The sequence below is a fragment of the Sminthopsis crassicaudata genome, chromosome 4 (assembly GCF_048593235.1).
Source record: "Sminthopsis crassicaudata isolate SCR6 chromosome 4, ASM4859323v1, whole genome shotgun sequence".
Taxonomy (NCBI): Eukaryota; Metazoa; Chordata; class Mammalia; order Dasyuromorphia; family Dasyuridae; genus Sminthopsis; species Sminthopsis crassicaudata.
The window spans coordinates 95,231,260-95,251,481 of record NC_133620.1 but is presented as its reverse complement, the minus strand read 5'-3'; positions in this window follow the sequence as shown (position 1 = coordinate 95,251,481).

The following is a 20,222-nucleotide window of genomic DNA, read 5'->3' as shown; positions in this document are numbered from 1 at the left end:
AGGGAAAAATCCTGAACTCCAGAAATAAGGAATCTAGAGCATGTTATTATCAACTTAGTCTTAAAACTTTTTGGGTTTTGGATAAATCTAAATAAGTAATCTTGGAATGAATAATGTTAAACATTGTGTGTGTGTACACACACACACACATATATATATATACACTTAAATTTGGAGAGAAAATAAGCTCTGTGTGTGTATACACACACACACACACACACATACATACATACATACATATATATCCTTAAGTTTGGAGAGAAAATAAGCTCTTATAAATAAATAGCATTCTGAATTATGAAAATTGTATGTGGAAATATGGGGGACAATATGAGTAATTTGGTGGGAAAATGTTACATGAATGGAATAGGTCTGTGATGGAGGCTTTGTATTCAACATGATTATTATATGTAAGCAAATGTTTAAAGGGTGCACTTTAAAACTTCTAGACAATTTCTCAGTAGTAAACCCTTTCCTCTCCCTCCTAGCAACAGGAAATGTAAATGTTTTATTCTCTTGTATAGGTAGCGCTTAATGTCCTTGCTTTGGTCATTTCTTTGGAAAGCCGTCTTCAAATGAGCAGAAATCAAGGAAGAGAATCCTCACAGCTATAAAACTTTTAGTTCTTTATACATAATTTTTGTACTAGAAAACTTCAGGTCTTGGTGTTTGGGGACCTGTGTTCAAATTCTGCTTCATATGCTTGCTAACTATGAGGCCATAGGCAAAGGATAACATTCCAGAGTTAAAGTTGGAAAGGACTTTACACATAACCTAGTACAGCCTCTTCATATTTTATAAATGAGGAAACTAAGGCCCAGAGCCATTAGGTGACATCCTGCGGGACATAAGGGTAGTAATTGACAGAGCCAAGATTCAGCCACACGTCCCCAGCACTCTCATTGCATCCAGAGTCAAGCTCTCAGAATTTCAGTTTTTCCTTCTCTACTAGGAGGTTAATATTTGTACTGTTATCTCAAGCTTCTTGTGGGACAAACGGTTTGTAAACTTTAAAGGACTATACAAATGTAAGCTATCACTTAATGTTCCTTGCTTCCAGGTTCTGTTTTATTTTTTTGGTCTTGACAACTATTATATCATGAGGTGTAAGCCAACTGCCATTGAGGAGGCTTGAGCAGGAGCCCTGCAATTATTAATCTTACATAGTAGGTTGTGGCACTTGCTTAAGAGTCCTCACACAGGATAATGGGTCAGGTGGGATTTCTAGCTCAGGTTCTATCAACTAGGCTCCACACATCTGCTTTAAACTAATATAAGTATCCACAGATTTGTTTCTTTCCTCTTTATTTTCCATTATGAAATTTCCCCATATTCCTAGAATAACAAAATATCGTGAGCAGTTGTTATTTCAAAAGATGGATTTTTTTCCCCCCAAATTGAGGGGAAAATTATCCTTCTGACTTCAGTTAATGTGGTTTTGGATCTAAGAGCCTTTATTATTCAACATGAATGAGAATAATAGTTTAGACAATTAAAAGTTTTTAAGGTAAAATTTTTCTAGCCAACACAAGATTACTTTCAACCTACAGGAAAAAAATTGTAATAGAAAGAGCCAAATTGATAGTTTGTTCATTTATTTTACGTACTACTTCATTCAAAAATGCAAAATTAATTTCATCCTCCATGATACTTAACCACTCCTTGCCATTAAGATAACTTAAATTGTGAATTGGTGTCAGTTCTTGTTGGGACTTGCCTACATTTAAACTCCAAACTAGTTTGTATTTTCAACCTGAATATTATACATAAGCAAATGTTTATAAAGGGGGCACTTTTAAACTTTGAGACAATTTCTCCAGAATATACCCAGCTCTTCCCCTCCCCAACCTCTTTCCTACTTGAACTGAAGAACTTTCCTTCAAATAATTGGCTTTCAGAATTTAGTATTCTTTTTAATTAGACTAAAACAGCCATATAAAAGTAGCCCTTTTTGTTTACTAAGATAGCTGTCTCATTTTAAGTATGTGAAGCAATGATTGTTGGTGTTGTGATATGACACATCATCTTTTCACTGGATCTTGTCAGTAATGTTCCATGCATGTTTTGTCATGGGATCCCCCTTGGTATTTTTGAAGGGAAACAGCAATTCACCAACTACCTTGTACCTTCTGTGAAATGAAGAAAGAGCTGGTACCTCCTGGAAACCTTGAAAATATTTTATTCAGCAATACTTTAACTTGTTTTCTATATTTTTATTTCCTGTTTTATTATACTATATTATACTATACATATTATTCTACAAACATCTTGTTGACTGCCTTATAAGTGGGCAAAACTCTGTGAGAGTGCTGCCATTTTCAAGGAAATGATTACCAGGAGGCATATATTTTGAAGCACTTAACCCTTAGGTTATTAATATTTTCCTATAACCTTTATGTGTCTATATTTTTGTAATGTTGTCCCCCAAATACAAATATATCAACCCTATTTAATTCTTAGAAATATTCTTGGACTATTGTATGGAGCACTGCCCTCAATAATACATTCCCTTTTAAATATGGTAAAAATAGGTATCTATTTTTAAAAGATATAGGACAGTAAGGACATATTTAAATTAATCTAGAATAAAATATAGGTTTTATGGAGCAGTTTAAGTTACAGAAGAAAAACTAATTCCATAACAAATTAAACTGATGGGTATAGAGTTGAATTTATTACACAGTATATGAAATCCCCTATCTATGTGATAATAACTAAATGCGGTTCAAACAATTAAGCCTCGAAACAGCTTACTATATTTCATCAAGTCATTTAAACAGTGCTGTTAACTATAATCAACTGTCCTAGCTATGTGTTTATAAAGGATTAGCTTCTATATGATCATAGATGAATAAAATCTTATACTTTTTTTTTATAAAGGAGTAATAAAACTTAATGTTAAATAATAGACCACTTTTGAGTACCACATAGGATAAATATAAATAGCCAAATAGATTTCTATATAAGATATATTTTATTTTAAAAATTAATTCCAAAGCAGTGTTTGCAGAATTATCCTCGAATTCAAGCGGAGATATGCCTTCTACAATAAGTTTGGAATTGTGGGGAAGTAGCTGGGGAATAAGTATGTTGATTGGAAGGAATACTCTTCAGCTCATCAAAGACAGGCAGAAGCAAGACTGGGCCCTTAAAGCTGCTGAGAAAAGGTAAGGAATATTATGTATGAAGTGGGAGGAGAAATACGGTAAAAATTAAAATGAGTTTGATGCTTATTATAGTAAAAAGAGGGATCCCTAAAATAATGAACATAGATTAAAAGGGTGGTGGATTTGGCCCAAATAGGTTTTTAATTATGTCCTACTTTTTCAAAATAATATTAATAAGGCACTTATCATAGTATCTGACATAAAGTTGCCTAAGTGCTTTTTCCCATCTCCCTCTTCCCCCCTTTTTCAAACTTTCACTACAAACCTAATACTAATATATATAACTTTGTGTTCTCTTTACATTCTTAATGTAATCAATGCTCAATACATTGAGTTTGTCCCATAACTGTAAAAGCTCATAAAAATTGGAAAATCAGTTCCCTGCAAAAAATTATAATTGTAAAATTAAGTGAAAAAAAATTTATGTACTTGAGGATGGGACTTTGAATTCTTTGGAATAATTTTATATGAAAGAAGCACTGCCTTTACTATCCTTGACCTGATAAAAATCAGAAATGTTTAGATAGGAATGCTGTGTTTTATACCCTGCTCTCCCCACGCCCAAAAAAAGATTGAATCTCCTAAACATTTTACCTGTTTTCATTTGTTTTCAAAACATGGTATTATCTCAGACTGAGATGACTGAATAACTCATTTGGTTATTGTATCTTAGATAAAAATCTTGTTTTACAAGCATTTTTCTTATTTACCTTAAGATTTTAGTTTTATGGATAATTTCTTTAGTCTGGACATTCTTTTTTCCAGATTGAATTTTAAGAGTAGACTGCAAAAAATGATGACAAGATCATACTATAACTTTTATATTTGGTTGTACATAAACTAGGCGCTTCCTGCAAGGAAGCCCAGTGCAGAAATTTGAAACAGTTCCTTCTTTTGGAAGGATAATGAGAACTGTAAATGGGTATCATTGTGGGTTTTCATGAATAGACAACCCATGACCTCTGTCAATACAGTAGTGGAATTGGAAAGAGCTTTTCTGAGGCAGCAATTTTTTACTTAATAGCTGAAAAACAGAAGCACTAAGCATAGTTTTAGAAACAACTATGGTTCAGGAATTTTCATCTTGAAAAGGAATATGTATTAGAATTAACTCTAGGTTTATCAAGTAAATTTGACTTAAGAAAGCAGTGACTGCTTTGTGAATTTATTTGCAAAAATGAGCATTTTGACAATTAAAAATGTGATTTAATTATATTACATGTTTGGCTGAAACACTAGTAAGCACAGAGCATTTTTATTACATATTTTTCTTTACGAAGTCTTAGTGATAGTTAAGAGCTGTGTATTATTTCCTGTCTTAAGCTCTCTCCATTTGTGTAGTATATTCTCAAAATCTTCCAGGATGATATGAGAGCATGTTCTGACTAGTGCCTTGAATTTCCTTCCTTTTAATGAGGACACAGAAAGCTTCAAAAAGTGATCAAGTAACATAAGCAATATATAATAGTCTAAATTAGAATCTAGCAAATATATACAATTCCATACGAGGATCCTATCTTTTACTCCTTATTCCTATAAGGAAGAGTTGAATCAGGAGAGTAATTGGGGGAGGGGGGATAAAGGAAGACTGAAATCTAGAGTAGTTGGTGTTAATTGATGCTTTAGTCAGATATAATTCACACAAAAAAATTTGGTTAGAATACACATAGGAAAGGGTAACTAGTATAAACATAAATTGGCTCTTGTTGATGTTTTATATAGATGTGTAAAAAGCAAAAGAAAAAGTTTCTGAGGTCATGCTTAATTATGAGTAGGCTATGGAAGATTTGCCATTTTTCTCACCCCCCCCCTTTTTTTTTTTTTTTTTACTTGTCGGGGGGGGGGGGGGGGGGGAATACTGAGTATATATGAGAGGAGACAATGCCTTGAAAAGAACTTTGAGAAAATAATGAGGCTAATTTTTACCAACTGGATGTTAGAAAAGTACTAAAGAATTTGGCTTATTTGGAATTGATATGAGGGAAAGGAGTATCTTAAAAGTTCATTATTGACTTCATTTAATGACATTCTAGTTTTTAAGAGTTCTTTCTTTTGTAGAGGATAATTTAAGCCTTATGACTTAGTGTTGAATATTTTTTAATTAGTATAATTCTGGCTGTCTTCATTTGAGAGAGAGGATTGGTATCATGAACTACTTACTGATGGTAGTCTTACCAAAGGGGTTGTATTTGGAGCCATGATTTGGCCTTAAATTCCAGCTTTGCCACTTTTTTGTGATCTTTGGCAAGATCCTTCCCTTTTCTGGGCCTAGGTTTGTTATTTGTGAAATGAGGGTACTGAAACCAAGAGAACATTGTACAGCAAGTAATATGTGATGATCAATTGTGATGGACTTGGCTCTTTTCAGCAATACAGTAATCCAGAGCAATTCCAGTAGTCTTGGAATGAAAATGCCATTCTCATCCAGAGAGAGAACTATGGAGACAATGTGGATTGAAGCCTTGCCTTTTTTTTTTTTTTTTTTTTAATGATTGCTTGCTTTTTCTTATGTTTTTTCCTTCTTGGTCATTTTCTTGTATTATATGACAGATATGGAAATATCTTTAAAATGAATATACATGTATAACCTATATCAGGTTTTTTGCTGTGTTGGGGGAGGGGCAAGTGAAGGAGTGACAAAATTTAGAATGCAGAATCTTAGAAAAAAAATGAATGTTGAAAACTATCTTTACATGTAATTGGAAAATTAAAATACTACTGAGAAAAAGAAAAAAAGTGAGCGTGCTAAGTGAGATGAATTTAAAAGTCCCTTAAATCTAAATGATACAAGACAAATGCATTGGTGAGGAAAGTAGTTTTTTTTTAAATAATCAATTTGTAAACACTGGTAAAAATTTTGTGAATTATATGCATTGGTGAAATAATTGTTACTTTTAACAGTAATAATTGATGAAACTCTTCTTTTCCAAACAAAAATAAGTGGTAATAAATACAGTTTATAAAGAATAGTAATCCTGGATTATATTAAATTAATTTTCAGGTAATAATGATTCTTTAGTGCATCTGCTACATACATGAATACATATAAATATGTATTCTGAAATACATATTATAAAATAGCATTCAGTACTGTTAAATGGAGATATTCACTATTCAGGTGCCAAAGCATATGGGGTTTGGGCAAGTGGATATGAGAGTAACAATTTAAAATAATATGTTGGTAGAATTGCCTTTTGTAAGCCGTTTTCTCAGTTATACAGTTGTATTGTCTTAATGCTATTTTTCCAAATTGAATCATTTAAAACTATACATTTTATATTATTTCCTTTGTCCTTTAAAGTACAAAATACTTAAGGCTGGAGATGTAAGAAAAGGATATTTTCAGATAGAATGATGTCAGTAACAGATGGTGGGGACATTGCTCAGCAATAAATATGATTAATGTGATTAGAGCTATTAAGATTTGTAAAGAGGAAGAAAAGAAGTTCAGCCCATCAATATGTGGCCAGCCATTGTTCTAACCTGGCTTGACTTAAGATTTAGAAAAACTCATTTCATTTACTTTAACAAGGTTCAATTTTTGAACTATATTTAATGGAAAGAATGTTATTTTTGGAATCCTTTGAAATGCAAGGTCTATATAATTTCCTATATTATTAGAACATTTTCAATGAAAATAGGACAAAACTAGCTGGGACTCATTTAAAAACAAAACAAAACAAAAATCCTTTTGAAACCAGAGGACAGGTACCATTTTTTTTAGTTATCTTGCTAAACGTTTCATTTTATAAATATTATACTTTAGTATTGAGAATGTCAGTTTTTAAACATGAAAAAAGTAAACTTGAAATATGTTTAGAAAGAGAATAAAATGTATAAGAATCCTTAAAAATGATTTCTCAGTCAATTGTAACATTAATCTTAAATGGTAGAAAAAAGTCATAAGACTAATTTCCATACTGATAATTGAATGTCCTGGAAAGGAAATTTTTATATTCAATATTAGTTTAAATGTAATGGAATTCATTCATTCATTCATTATCTGGAATTTTTTTATGAAGAACAGTCAGAATTTAAGACTAGGAAAGGGAAGAGGTAAGGTCATGGTATGAAAGACTACCCAAACCTGACTTAACAAATTTTTTCAACAAAGATATTTACTTTGTCTATGAAATGGGTGTAAACTGGTGATTTATTAAAGTTAGTTTCTTTAGCTTACTCACTTGGGGAAAATCAAACTCATTCCATGTTCACTTTAGGAAGTATAATAAATGAAATTTATTCCAACCAACTATTGTCAGAGTCCTTAAGAATATTTTTATGATTTTTTTCATGAAATTGAAAATGATAATGAAAATTTATTATCAATGCCTTCATAGAACAAGTACAAAGTGTTATAGTCTTAAAAGAGTTGTGACTTGGATTCAAAACCCACCTCTGATTTTTACTATTTGGCAAATAGTTAAACCTTGTCGTTGAATAACATTAATCCCTATTAAATCATTCTCCCAAAAATAGGAATGACCAAGGGTTGGACTTTGAACTGAACCTTGTAGAATGTTTAGTTAGATTATATAGTAAGGTATTTAGGATTGCAAATTTATAAAGCTGGAAAGGAATCTTAAATATCATTTAGTCTAATCCCCTCATAGAATGATTTAGTTTATGTCACAGCTAGTTAGTAACAACTAGTGCTAGAAACTAGGCCTTTCTACTATTTCATGTAGTGTAATTTTTTCTAATAGTAAGTATTCAATAATGTTGAAATAGGATAATTATAGAGGAAATAATATGCTATTTTAGATACATAATCCAGTATTACAATTATGTATATTCATGCCAATAAGAAGTTAGTCCAAGTATCAATTTCATTGTTGCCAGGAATTTTTTATTTCAGAAGAAATGTTATGATTCATAATATTTAAAAGATACATTGACTGCTAATTTTTTTTTTTGTATATTATTTATACCTCTTAAAGGAGACTAAATGCATATTGAAATGTGTGTGCTTGACCCAGGGAAAAAAGTTACATAAATAATAAAAATCCATAGCTTGCAAAATTTAAAAACTCTCTAGTCCTTAATTCACAATTATCTAGATCAGTTTTCCCCAATGTATTCGTTTGCATACTCAGCATGTTATATCCTAAAAGTAGGAAGTGAGATGGTTCAGAGGGAAAATTTAATAAGGAACATGTCCCATGTTCTACCAAACAAATATTTGAGTCAGAGCTCTGTGGCTCATGTCTTAATTGTGAAGTAGATATACCCTCCTCAGGTTTGCCCCAAGTTCAGATCCTGTTGCTCTGAAGGTTTCCTTTTCTCCCATATTTACCTTCCTTCCCAATCTCCCAGTGAAGTCACCCATCTTGTTCCTGATATTTTTAAGGTTCCCTATTAATCTGCTATGGTCACAAAGTATTAAGAGATTGTCAAGTTAGATAGCTGAAATTTTGGAAAGCAAGGTCAATCCAAAGGAAGGACCCTGATGGTGGGAAAATACTGCTATACTTTAGACACAGGAGAGTTTTCAGTAATTAGGTTACCTTTTTGTTCAGTTATATCTTGAATAAGCTTGATTAGCTTTACCAACCTCATGGCTCTGGATTTGATCTCGTAACTTTCCATTTTATTTAAATTAATTTCTGACCCTCATTTTGTCAGAGAACTAAGTTGAAGAACTTGTTTTTTTTTTTTTTAATAATAGCTTTTTATTTTCAAAATACATACAAAGATAATTTTCAACATTCACTCTTGCAAAACACCCTTGTGTTCCAAATTTTTATTCCTCCCTTTCCCCTACCCCCTATTCTAAACAACAAATAATCCAGTTCTACACATATTTCCAAATTTATCATGCTGCACAAAAAGTGAGACCCAAAAGAAAAAAATTGAGAAAAAACCAAAATGCAAGCAAACAACAACAAAAAGAGTGAGCCACACTCAGTCCCCACACCCTCAGCCTGGGTGCAGATGGTTTCTATCAAAACTATTAGGACTGACCTGAATCATCTCATTGTTAAAAAGAACCATGTCCATCAGGATTGATCATCATATAATCTTGTTAGTGGTTCCATTGTTCTTGGTTCCATTCACTTCACTTAGCATTAGTTCATGTAAATCTTTCCAGGCTTCTCTGAAATCTTCTTGCTGATCGTTTCTTATAGAACAATAACATTTATATACCATAATTTATTCAGCCATTCTCCAATTAATGGGCATCCATTTAGTTTCTAGTTGCTTGCCACTACAAAAAGAGCTGCCACAAACATTTCTTCTTTTAACATCTCTTTGGGATGCAGACCCAGTGTAGGGTTCAAAGGGTATGCACAGTTTGATAGAAATTTGGGCATAATTCCATTATTGAATAACTCATTGTTTTAAACTTATGAACTCTTAGACCTTTTCATAGTTGAAACTAAAGCTCAGTATATACTTGGGGGTTGTTTAGATTGTGGTCAGGTCTCCTCCTGAACATTCTCATGGTTCTGGAACTTCATGATGTTGACCTCCCAGTTTTCCTTCTGCTTGTGTGACTACCCCTTCTCTGTCTCTTCTGCTGGTCTTTATCCTTTTTCCCCTTACCTGTACCCCAAGACAATGTTTTGGGCTACCTTTCTATGTAGTACTCCCTGTCTTAGTGACCTCATTAGCTCCAGGAGGAGCTAATCTCTGTGAATGACTCTCCTATTCAGCCTTAAACTCCCGAGCTCCTAATGTACCAAAACTCAGGCATTGGACGCCATGAACTGGATGTTCCTTAGGCATATCAAGCTCAGCAAGTATAAAACAAATAACTATGTCCCTTTCTCCTCCCTCTTTCAAACTTCCTGTTGGTTTTGAGGAAGCTGCCATCTTCTCATTTGTTCATATTTTCAACCTTGACTCATTCACATTCATTATATTCAAAATTGCCAAATCATGGGCTTTCTCCTCTTCTTTCCCTTATGCAGCCACTACCCTTGTTTATCTGCTTGTCATCTCCTGCCAAAGTGACTTAGTATTCCCAGTGAATCTAAGTGGTTCCCCATCAACTCTAGGATCAAATAGAAGCTTCTTTGGCACTTGACACTCTTCACAACTTGGCTCTTTTCTGTCTTCCTCTATCACATTCTCTCTCTGTACTCGGAGGCCCAGGCCAGTTGGAATTTATGTAATGCTTTGGGCAACTAGGTGGTGCTGCAGTGGACAGAGCTCCAGGCCTGGAGTCAGGAAAATGAGTTCAAATCCTGATTTAGATGCATACTAGCTATGGGACCCTGGGCAAGTCACTTAACCTATATTTACTTCAGTTTGCTCGTGTGTAAAAATGGGACAATAATAGCACTTACCTCTTAAGGATTGTTCTGAGGATCAAAGGTGATAATTATAAAGTACTTAGCACAGCATTTGGTACTATAGTAAAGACTACAAATGTTAGCCATTTTTCTAAAAAAGATAATTTAATATTAATATACATATGCATATACCTACATGTACATTATTTAATAAATATATAATTTGTTTGAAAGATGAAATATAATATTGTAGCATTGATAGCGACTTTATTTCTTCCTACCTGCCTTCTTCTTTCTCTTCTCATCTATTTCCTCCAGCATCTTTTCTCCTTCCTATCTTCTTTTCCAGTCTTTATAACTCTGCATTAGCTAGATTTTTTATTTTTTAAATTGTTTAGTGTGATGGAAAATCTGTGCCATAGAGACTGAATAAGAATATATCTCATAAAGACATTTGTACAGTTGTGTTTTGAGGTGGGAAGGAAGGTCCTATTTTAAGGTAACACAGCTTTGTCTTAATTTTTATTATGTATAATTTGTTTAAATCAGTGATAATTACCATTAAAGCTATTGTAGACTCTGTAGGTCTATAGTAATTAATTGTGAGGTTTTTTTAAAAGCAAATAGTGACTACCAAGGTAGCTTAACAGTTATAAGTGTGGAACAAGGTTGACAAATCACAGTTAGCTTCTTAAAGAACCTCATAACTATTAGAAGCTCTGAAACTTCCAGTATGATACATTCCAATTAAAAAATATATATATTTTTAAAGGCCTCTGGTTTGAAAGTCCATATTAATTTAGGTCTGAATGTTACTGTTCTAGTCCAAGAAACTATGCCATGTTTGTCTTTATTCCTAAGCAATATGAGTAGACGTGGACTAAGTAGAATTATTGGGTGGGGTTGATATTTTTTATTTATTACAGATTTTTTTCCTTTTTTATTTTTCCCTATTAAGACACTAATAATATGTTCTCTGTGTTTACTTTTAGGTATTATTTGCAGCTACTATATATTATACTATAATGTTTTAGTTATCATATGCTGATGTTCAGTGCTTAAACCCTAACAAGCAATTATACAAAATTAAACAGGATCTTCTTTTTCCATTTGTATGGATTTAAGATTCTACTCAATTTCCACTGGAAAAATCAACATAAGGAAAATGTATTTTAATACAGTTCATTTTTCCTCTTCTATGTTTCTCATATCATATTTTCCACAAAGTATAGTATATTACTCCTTCACAGTATTATTCTCAATATGTGTTGGATAAACAGGTTGAAATTCTTTCTTTCTTTCTTTCTTTTTTTTTTTTTTTTTTGAGGCTGGGGTTTAGTGACTTGCCCAGGGTCACACAGGAAGTGTTAAGTGTTTGAAACCAGATTTGAACTCTGGTCGTCCTGAATTCAAGGCTGGTGCTCTATCCACTGCGCCACCTAGCTACCACGCAGGTTGAAATTCTTAATGTCTTGTTGTCTTGCTTGCATTGGTTTTGTTTGGTTTTGTTTCACTTTCAGAATAACTGAAGCTGCCATAGATTAAAAAAAAATTTTTTTTAATTGATAAAAATAAGGAACATGTAGTATGCAATTCTTAATTGTGTATTAAATTACAATTTTGTGACTGTCCTTCAGTTCCTTATTTAGGAGATTTGCTCATTCCATATTCTCAAACTAGGTAAAGAAGAAGAATATATACTGACTGTTGAGGGATCTGAATTCTCTCACCCTCTGAGTAAATGAAACTATCCTTCTCTATTTAAGTATCTGACATGACAGAGGAGATTAAATAGCTCTAAATATGTGCATAAACATTTGCTTCATCGAGGAAGCCCATCAGACACAGAATAGCTTTGTGTGTAAAGAGCAGATCTAGGGATTCATCTTGGGGTCCATTTGTGACACATTGTATATCTGTGACCCTGGAGAAGTCACTTAAATTTTCAGTTTCCCTCCTTCACACACACCCCTTCCTCCCTGAAATTCTGTAACATAACAGATTATCTAGAAAGTGGGGAATCAGCATTCACTGGTTCCTTAGTGGGCATTCCCTATATTGGTAAAATCACAGGTCCTGTCCAAAAAAACAAAGATGTTCACTTCCAACATTTGAAGTATGAGTCTCAGAGAAATTAGATTGCCTTTGAAATTTTTGGTAGTTTGTAGAAAAAATTTATTTAAGATGAACATAGATGCAGAATATTTTAAGCCATAAAAATGTCAGTGTCAGCTTTTTAATAGATTAACAGTATAAATTTCACATTTTGTCATATGAAACCAGTTATGTTACTTTACCTTAAGCTAAGTCAGCTTCCAATGAGGAATATCATAAACTTTTTCATCAGCGTGGGGTCCTGCCAGTGAGGAAGCACTTTCTACCACAGCAGTTAAGTATGAGCTCAGTAAATTAGTCTTGGGAGTGCTTGAGAGTTCCGAAAGGGCAAAGTAAAGTGCCCAGAGACCCCCAAGCCAGTTGTATCAAAAGGTCCAACTTGAACCCTGTTCTCCTGGGTCTGGCTCTTTAGTAGGCCATGCTATCTCTTGCCATAAATATAAACTTGTAAGAGGTTAAATTTAAGTATTAGGTAATTTTTGGTTCCTATATATTTGGCTGCTGGAAAGTAAGAGAACTAAGAACAAGCCATTGGTCACAGGGAGAGACCAAGAATACTGATGAATCAGCATGGTCAGATTGAAAGTTCAAAATGCAGGGAGGCATACATTTGGAAGAATAATACCTTTGTTTTACAAAGGACAACATCCTAGGATGTGTTTTTTAAATTATGTTAAGATTTCTACTAATTTCTTTACTCTTTTAAAGACTTTTTATGTTAATAGTGTGAATTATCTTTCCAATATATGATAGAATTTACTGTGGCCAAATAAATTCATTATTTGCTAACCAATCTTCTGGTGATTGAGAACTTCTCCAAACTCCAAAAATATGACAGAAACAAAGGTGACCTGGGTTCTTAAAGATACAGAATTCAAGCTTCACAAGACAAACTGAAAAGATTTTGGATTCAATGCCTTTTGATGGACCTACTAGTTATGGGCAATGAAGCATCATGTTCTAGAAACCTCTAAAAAGGTAATAGTATTTGATGGGCTGAGTAGTAAAATTGTCTTGGTAGTTGAGTGGCCATGCTACTGACCTTATATTCATAGGAAGCTCAGTCTAGTCCTTCAGTCTAGGCTTGTGAGCCTCATGGTGGGTGAGCATATTCTTGTATTTGCTAGAGAAAATGGACAAATTGTTATTTGTCCATCAATATAGGGTAGAAAGAACTCTAGCCAGCAATTCTGTTTGTGATACAGCTTTTTTCACTATAGTACCTTACATATGTGCCACCTAGGTATAGTATATGTATAGTTCAATGTATAGTTGCTGAATAAATGATACAAAGCCTAAATAAGTATCCCCATGCTAAAGAACAGTCAGAGCTAAGGAAACTCTAGTTCCTTTTTTCTTCTTCTATATCTGGATACCCTCTATTAATTATCTGATTAACTTTGGGGAAATTTCATCTGACACCCTATTGTTAGTGGTTTTCTTCAGATGCAAAATTATTGCTGGCTACCACAATCCCAGTGCTATCAAAAAGTAAGTAATTAATGGTAGAATCTAAATTTAAATGCTAACTTAAAAAAAAAAAACTAACAAGCAAAGCAAGCAGAGATCTAAATTTAGATGTAAAATAAAATTAGATTTTTAAAATGTGTTCCTTTATAGAAAATATTTCCTAGAACAACATTTAAAGAAGCATCTACCTGATAAAGTAAATAAGAGTTTGGACCTGGAGTCAGAAGACTTAGCTTGACTTCAGACACTAGCTGTGTGACCCTGGGCAAGTCACCTGTTTGCTTCAATTTCTTCATCTTAAGATGAGCTGGAGAAGGAAATGGTGAATTCCTGCAGTGTCTGCCAAATAAAGCCTAAATGGGGTCATGAAATGTCAGATATGACTGAAAAATGACTCAAAAACAACAAAACAATATAAGTTGAAATGTTAAAGCTATAATTCCTGTGATTAATTATAATGATAGAATTTTACTTATTTTGCTTTTTAAAATAGTATAGCAGATAATTTTAAATAGATCAACAAAAACAGTTTTGAAAATTTAGATGTTATAGTGAGGATATAGGGAGCATAAAAATCCTAAGTTCTAGATCTGAAAGGCATTTTAAAAATCATCTACTTTTTATTTTTACCAAAAATAAACATCGAAGCTTAGAGAATTTAAGTGATTTACTTAAATGGTTTAAATGGCAGAAATAGGATTTGAAATTTGGGTCCTTTGACTTCAAAGATGCCAAAAAATTGCCTGAGAAAAGCTCACTAAAAACCTCACTCTAGGGATGGGGTGAGGAGAACAACCAAATATGATGCATATGCTTGATAACAATGTTTTGGGAAGTATGGTTTATTAAATTAGAAATGATAAGCTTACATATATAGGATGGAAGATTTGACAAGTGAGGAGCTAGTTAAGAAGATGGTTTCTGAGAACAGGATTTGGATTTCCCAGCCATAGCTTAAAATCTGGTTGTAATAGGCTCCTAGTCAGGAATCGAGGGCACCTAACAGATTGGCAAAACGAAAATATATTTACAAATAGTTTTGCAGATTTAATCAGAAGGGCTAATGAATCGAAGAGGGAAGAGAAAATGTTTCCCCACTAGATTAGCTATTGAAGTAAAATATAGCTACATGTAAGAGAAAAGTTGTAGAGACTCCCAGAAACTCAAAGGAAATACAATTAAAAAGAGGAATAAGAAATAAACCTCATGGCCTTAGGGTTACTATATTTTCCCCAAAAATATATTGCTAAGAAGTAAGATGAATTATAAAGCTTAACCAAAGGATAAAAATTGAAACTCAATTATCATAGACTTAGTAGGTGGTCATGATTGGAAGATGTATCTAGTATACTTTCTAGAAGAGAAATAAAATGGACAATATGGAGGGTGAAATAGCACTGCATTTTTAAAATATGAAAACACTAAAATTAAGTTGACTGCTGAATAATTAGCTAATCTTCAGTGAGGTGACACAGTTAATAGAGTTCTTGTCCTCATGTCAGAAAGATACATTTTCCTGAAAATGAAAGGTAGAACAAGATAAAAACTTAAGACAAACATGTAAGAGTTTTATTGGACCATAAGCTCAATTTGAGTTTTCAAATTTTTTATTTTTTAGTGATAATAATAGCTGATGTGGCAGCCATGAAAATGATAGTGATTTTAGTTTTCATTTAAGAGAACTATAGCATCTTGGAACAAGGTAATGATAGTTCTATAATATTCTGCCCTGCTCATCCTACATCTGGAATATTGTTTTTAGTTCTGGGCATCTTTTTTAATGAGGACTTTATAACAATTTGTGGAGAGTATCCAGAAATGATTAGCCTAGAATTCATGCAACATAAAGATCAGGCAGAGGAATCAAGGATATTTAGTTTGGACAAGAAATGACTTAGGAGGAATATGATATTTGTCTTTTGAGTATTAAGGATAAAGGGGATTAGACTTATTCTGTTTGGTCTTACTGGACAGAACTAGAAGAAGCAAATGGCAGCTGTGAAGAGGCAAAAAACATTTGGACTTGATTGTGAGGAGAGAACTCCCTAATACCTTCCTAAGAGGCAGCTTTAAGTAGAATGGGTTGTTCTTAGCACATCCATTTGAGTGATCACTAAAGAATAGATGACCACTTGTCAGATTTGCTATAGAAGGGAATCCATTTTCAGGTAAACACCAGATTGTCTTCAAGGTCCCTTGTAACCTTGGAGTTCTGTGAAGGTTGGTACTGTGCTTTACATGATGTATTTAATTTGTACCTTCATTTACCAGTTATTTAAAAATAAAATTGTATTACTTGTATAAATTTTATCTTATTTTGCATTGCTTTTTAGATTCATCACCATAGTTATATGGTTCTCAAAATTTGTGGTCTCAGGACCACAAGTATACTCTTAAAAAGAATTGAGAACCCATTTATAACTCATAATTATTAAATGCTTCAAATTACATATACTAATATTTACTCTTAGGAAGTAAAAATAATCATTTAATTCATTAATTAAATTTAATTCATTTAAAAATAATTAAACTCATTTCAACATAAGTATGAAAACTATTGTTATGTGTTTTTGTAAATCTCTTCAGTGTCTGGTATAATAGACATTCTCTGGCTATCTGTTTTTACATTCAATCTGTTGGGATGTGTTGTATGCAATATATGTAAAAAAAATCTGTCCTTATACAGATATGTATTTTGTAAAAACACGTTATGTATTTTCTTGGGCAAATATTACTATGGAAAAAGTTTTGATTTTACAGACCCTTGGTCTTGGAGACCACTTTGAGAATTGTTGATTTAATTTAAGATCCTCATTGTTATATGAAGAAACATGGCTTATGAATTCACTGTAGTTTTTGGTAGGGCCAGTTGTAAAAGGCACTCGAACTTGGACTCTGGAGACTTCTCAGTTGAAATGCAAACTCTGACACTTAATGAGTGTGATAAATCATTTAACTTCTCTCCACTTTAGTAGCCTCTTCTTATAAAGCAAAGATGATACCTATTTTACTCACCTCTCTGTTTTTTTTCTGAGATCAAATGTGTAGTTATGTATATGAAGATCCTTGCAACCTTAAAAGCACTATCATTATTCTTCTCTCAAGCATCACCTGGTGAATGTAGAGGCTATGTGTAATATTTTGACCTTCCTATACAGTGGTGACATAGGAATTCAGTAGAAATTTTGACTATTTTTCACATAGGCTTTCTATTAAGACAACCTAAGAAAAAGCTGTATAGTTAATTAAAGGGAGGTGACTAATATCCCTTTAATGACACAAACATTAAATCCTTTCCTCTCTCTGGTAATGACAGCTATTCTAGTCACCCAGGTTTGAAACTCCTGAAGACATCCTTGATTCATGTCTGTGTGTGTGTCTTTCTTCTTTCTTTCTTTTCCCCCCTTTTCTTTTTCCTCAATATCCTGTCAATTGTCAGGTCTTGTCAGTTCTTCCACAACATTTTTCATATCTGTCGATCAATCAGTAATTATTGTGTATTTACCAGGTACCTGTGCTAAGGAGTAAAAAGGATAGGGTTTGAGCTTGGCTGATATCCCTGCTATGGAGAATTCCTAGATGAGGAAACTCCCTGTATTCCTTGTACCATGGCACCTTCTCTGTTACTTTGAGTATTAGCCAGTTGCCTAGAGACATTAAGTAAGCTGTCTTAGGTTCATGGATTGTCCTGTCTCTAAGGCCAGTTTTCTATTATATTGTGGTATGACAAAAACAAAACAAACCAAAACAAACAAACAAAAAAACAAACACTGTCATCAAGAAGTTTTTAATCTAGCCAATCAAAATAACATTCTCCTATGTATGTATGTATATACACACACTCACAACATAAATGTACACAAAACATTGTGTGAGGAATTGGAGAAGTCTTGTAGAAGGTGGTACTGCAGTGATGTCCAAAGGGAAGCCAAGCATTCCTAGAGGCTGAGATGAAGGAGGATAGCCAGTGCAAATGGGTAGTGGTTAGAAGCTTTTATGAAATTAAGTATATGAGCAACAGTAAGAAGGCTAGTGTGGCTGGCCTCTAGTCTGAAGGGTAATAATGTATAATAAGATTGAAAGGTAGCTTGGAATTAGGTTATGAGTCTTAGATGTAGTCGGGAGTTGCTGGAATTGATTAGCTAGGGCAGTGACATAGTCAGACATCTGGTTTAGGAAAATCACTTTGGCAGCAGTGTTTAAGATGGACTGGAATGGAAAGAAAATTGAGGCAAGGAAACCCATAAATGAATGGAAAGAAAATTGAGGCAAGGAAACCCATAAATGAGACTGATGAATGAGAGACCATGAGGACCTCTAGTAGGGTAATGGTGAGGGGGTGTGTAAGAGGATAGATATTCTTAGAACATTATCACTCCTCTACTGAAAAATGTTCAGTGGCTTTTATAGCCTTAGGTTCAAATACAGAATCCTTAGCAAGTAATTTAAGGTCCTCAACAATTTTTCCTTTTTAGTTTTATTTCATATTACTCCTCTTCATGCAATTCTCAATTCTTGTCAAATTGGCCTAATAGCTCCTTCCAGAATTTGACATTCAATCTTTCAAATGGTACCTTTGCCTTTCTTTGTTTCCTATATTAGGTTATAGTTTCTTATTTGTATGCACATCCCACAATTCATTCTACTTCATTTCTTGATGATCCCCACAATTTAAGCTCCTTATGGTCAGGGACTATTTATTTTTTATCCTCACTGCCCATACTTTATGACTTATAAGTCATAAGAGAAACTTAACATATGTATGTTTATGGAATTGAATTGAATAAACAAAAAAATCCAGAGCAACTTGGTATGCTTGAAGGAACACTGGGTAGAGAGTAAGAACCAACCTGGAATTTTGGTTGTGATATTTATTACCTTCTGGACCTTGAGTAACTACTCTTGGTCATGGTTTTTCTTCCTTTATTAGAGGAGGGAGAGGGTTTGCCCTAGGTTTTAATATTCCCTTTTGAATCGCTTAAGCTCTGTCTTTTTGTAGATGAGGCAGCCCTTACTTTTTCAAAGTCATAATACCTTTACTCATGCCAAGGGCAATTGTTCCATGCTGTGTTCTTGCATTTGAAACTTAAGATGGTCAGCACATTAGTTGAAAGCATTATTTCTTTCTTCAGTCATTGTTGTCTCTTGTCAGCACTGAAGCATCAGTATCACATTTATCAACATTGTACAAATAATTGCAATGGTTGCTAAAAGGCAGTGCTTGAGTTGTAATACACACACACACACACTAGACATATATGCATAATAGCACAAGTTCATATAAGAATTTTAAGGTTAATTATTTTATATATAGTACTCTGAGATAATTTATATATGAGAGAAGTGAAGCTCAGGGGAATGATGTGATTTGTCCATTATCACAGCCACCAAATTTATGTAAATCTTAAATTATATTTTTGTTATTTAGTAATTTCACTGAAAGCAAATATTGCAGTCATTTTTATGGCTGCCATATATTAGCTAATATTAGCATTGAAAAAATAATTGGGATTTTCTTGGCAAAGATAAAGCAGCAATTTGCCATTTCCTTTTCCAGCTCATTTTCTAGATGAGGAAACTGAGACAAACAGAATGAAGTGATTTGCCCAGGGTCACACAGCTAGTGAGTGTCTGAAGTCAACTTTGAACTCCTTGACTCCAGGTTCAGAGTCTATCTATCATGCCACCTAGCTGCCCCCATACAAAAATGATAAATTCCAGGTTAAAAGGGGTGTGTTGTTCATGTACCCTGTAAAAAGTCAAAAGTTACTTGGCAATAGAACATATTAAGAATGAGTAAAAGTACAGGCTTTTGATGTGTTTTCACTTAGGATTTTCTGGTGGTTCCCTATATGTAGAAGTCTACTTTGGAGAACCTCAATCCATTATTGCTTTAAGGATGACTAGTGGTTGGAAGTTACAATTCTTCGTAGGGAAGAATTTGAGATTTTATAAATAAAAGGTTATGTTTTTTCTTCTTGATCACATTGCTCACTGATCCTTTTCCTAATTTCCAGTCTCCTACCATTAGCTCATGTTGCGTGGTAGAATTGGTGTTGAGGAAACTACTGTGTCTCCTCCAAAGCTACTTTTGGGTCATGTTAAGGGTATGAGGAGGTAGTGCTGCCTTAGAGAAGCTCAGTTTATAGTTACCGTCCTTTGTAATAATATATTTCCTTGAAATAGAGATGTCTTTTATATCTTCAGCAAGTTTTTTTAATATGTCCATGTA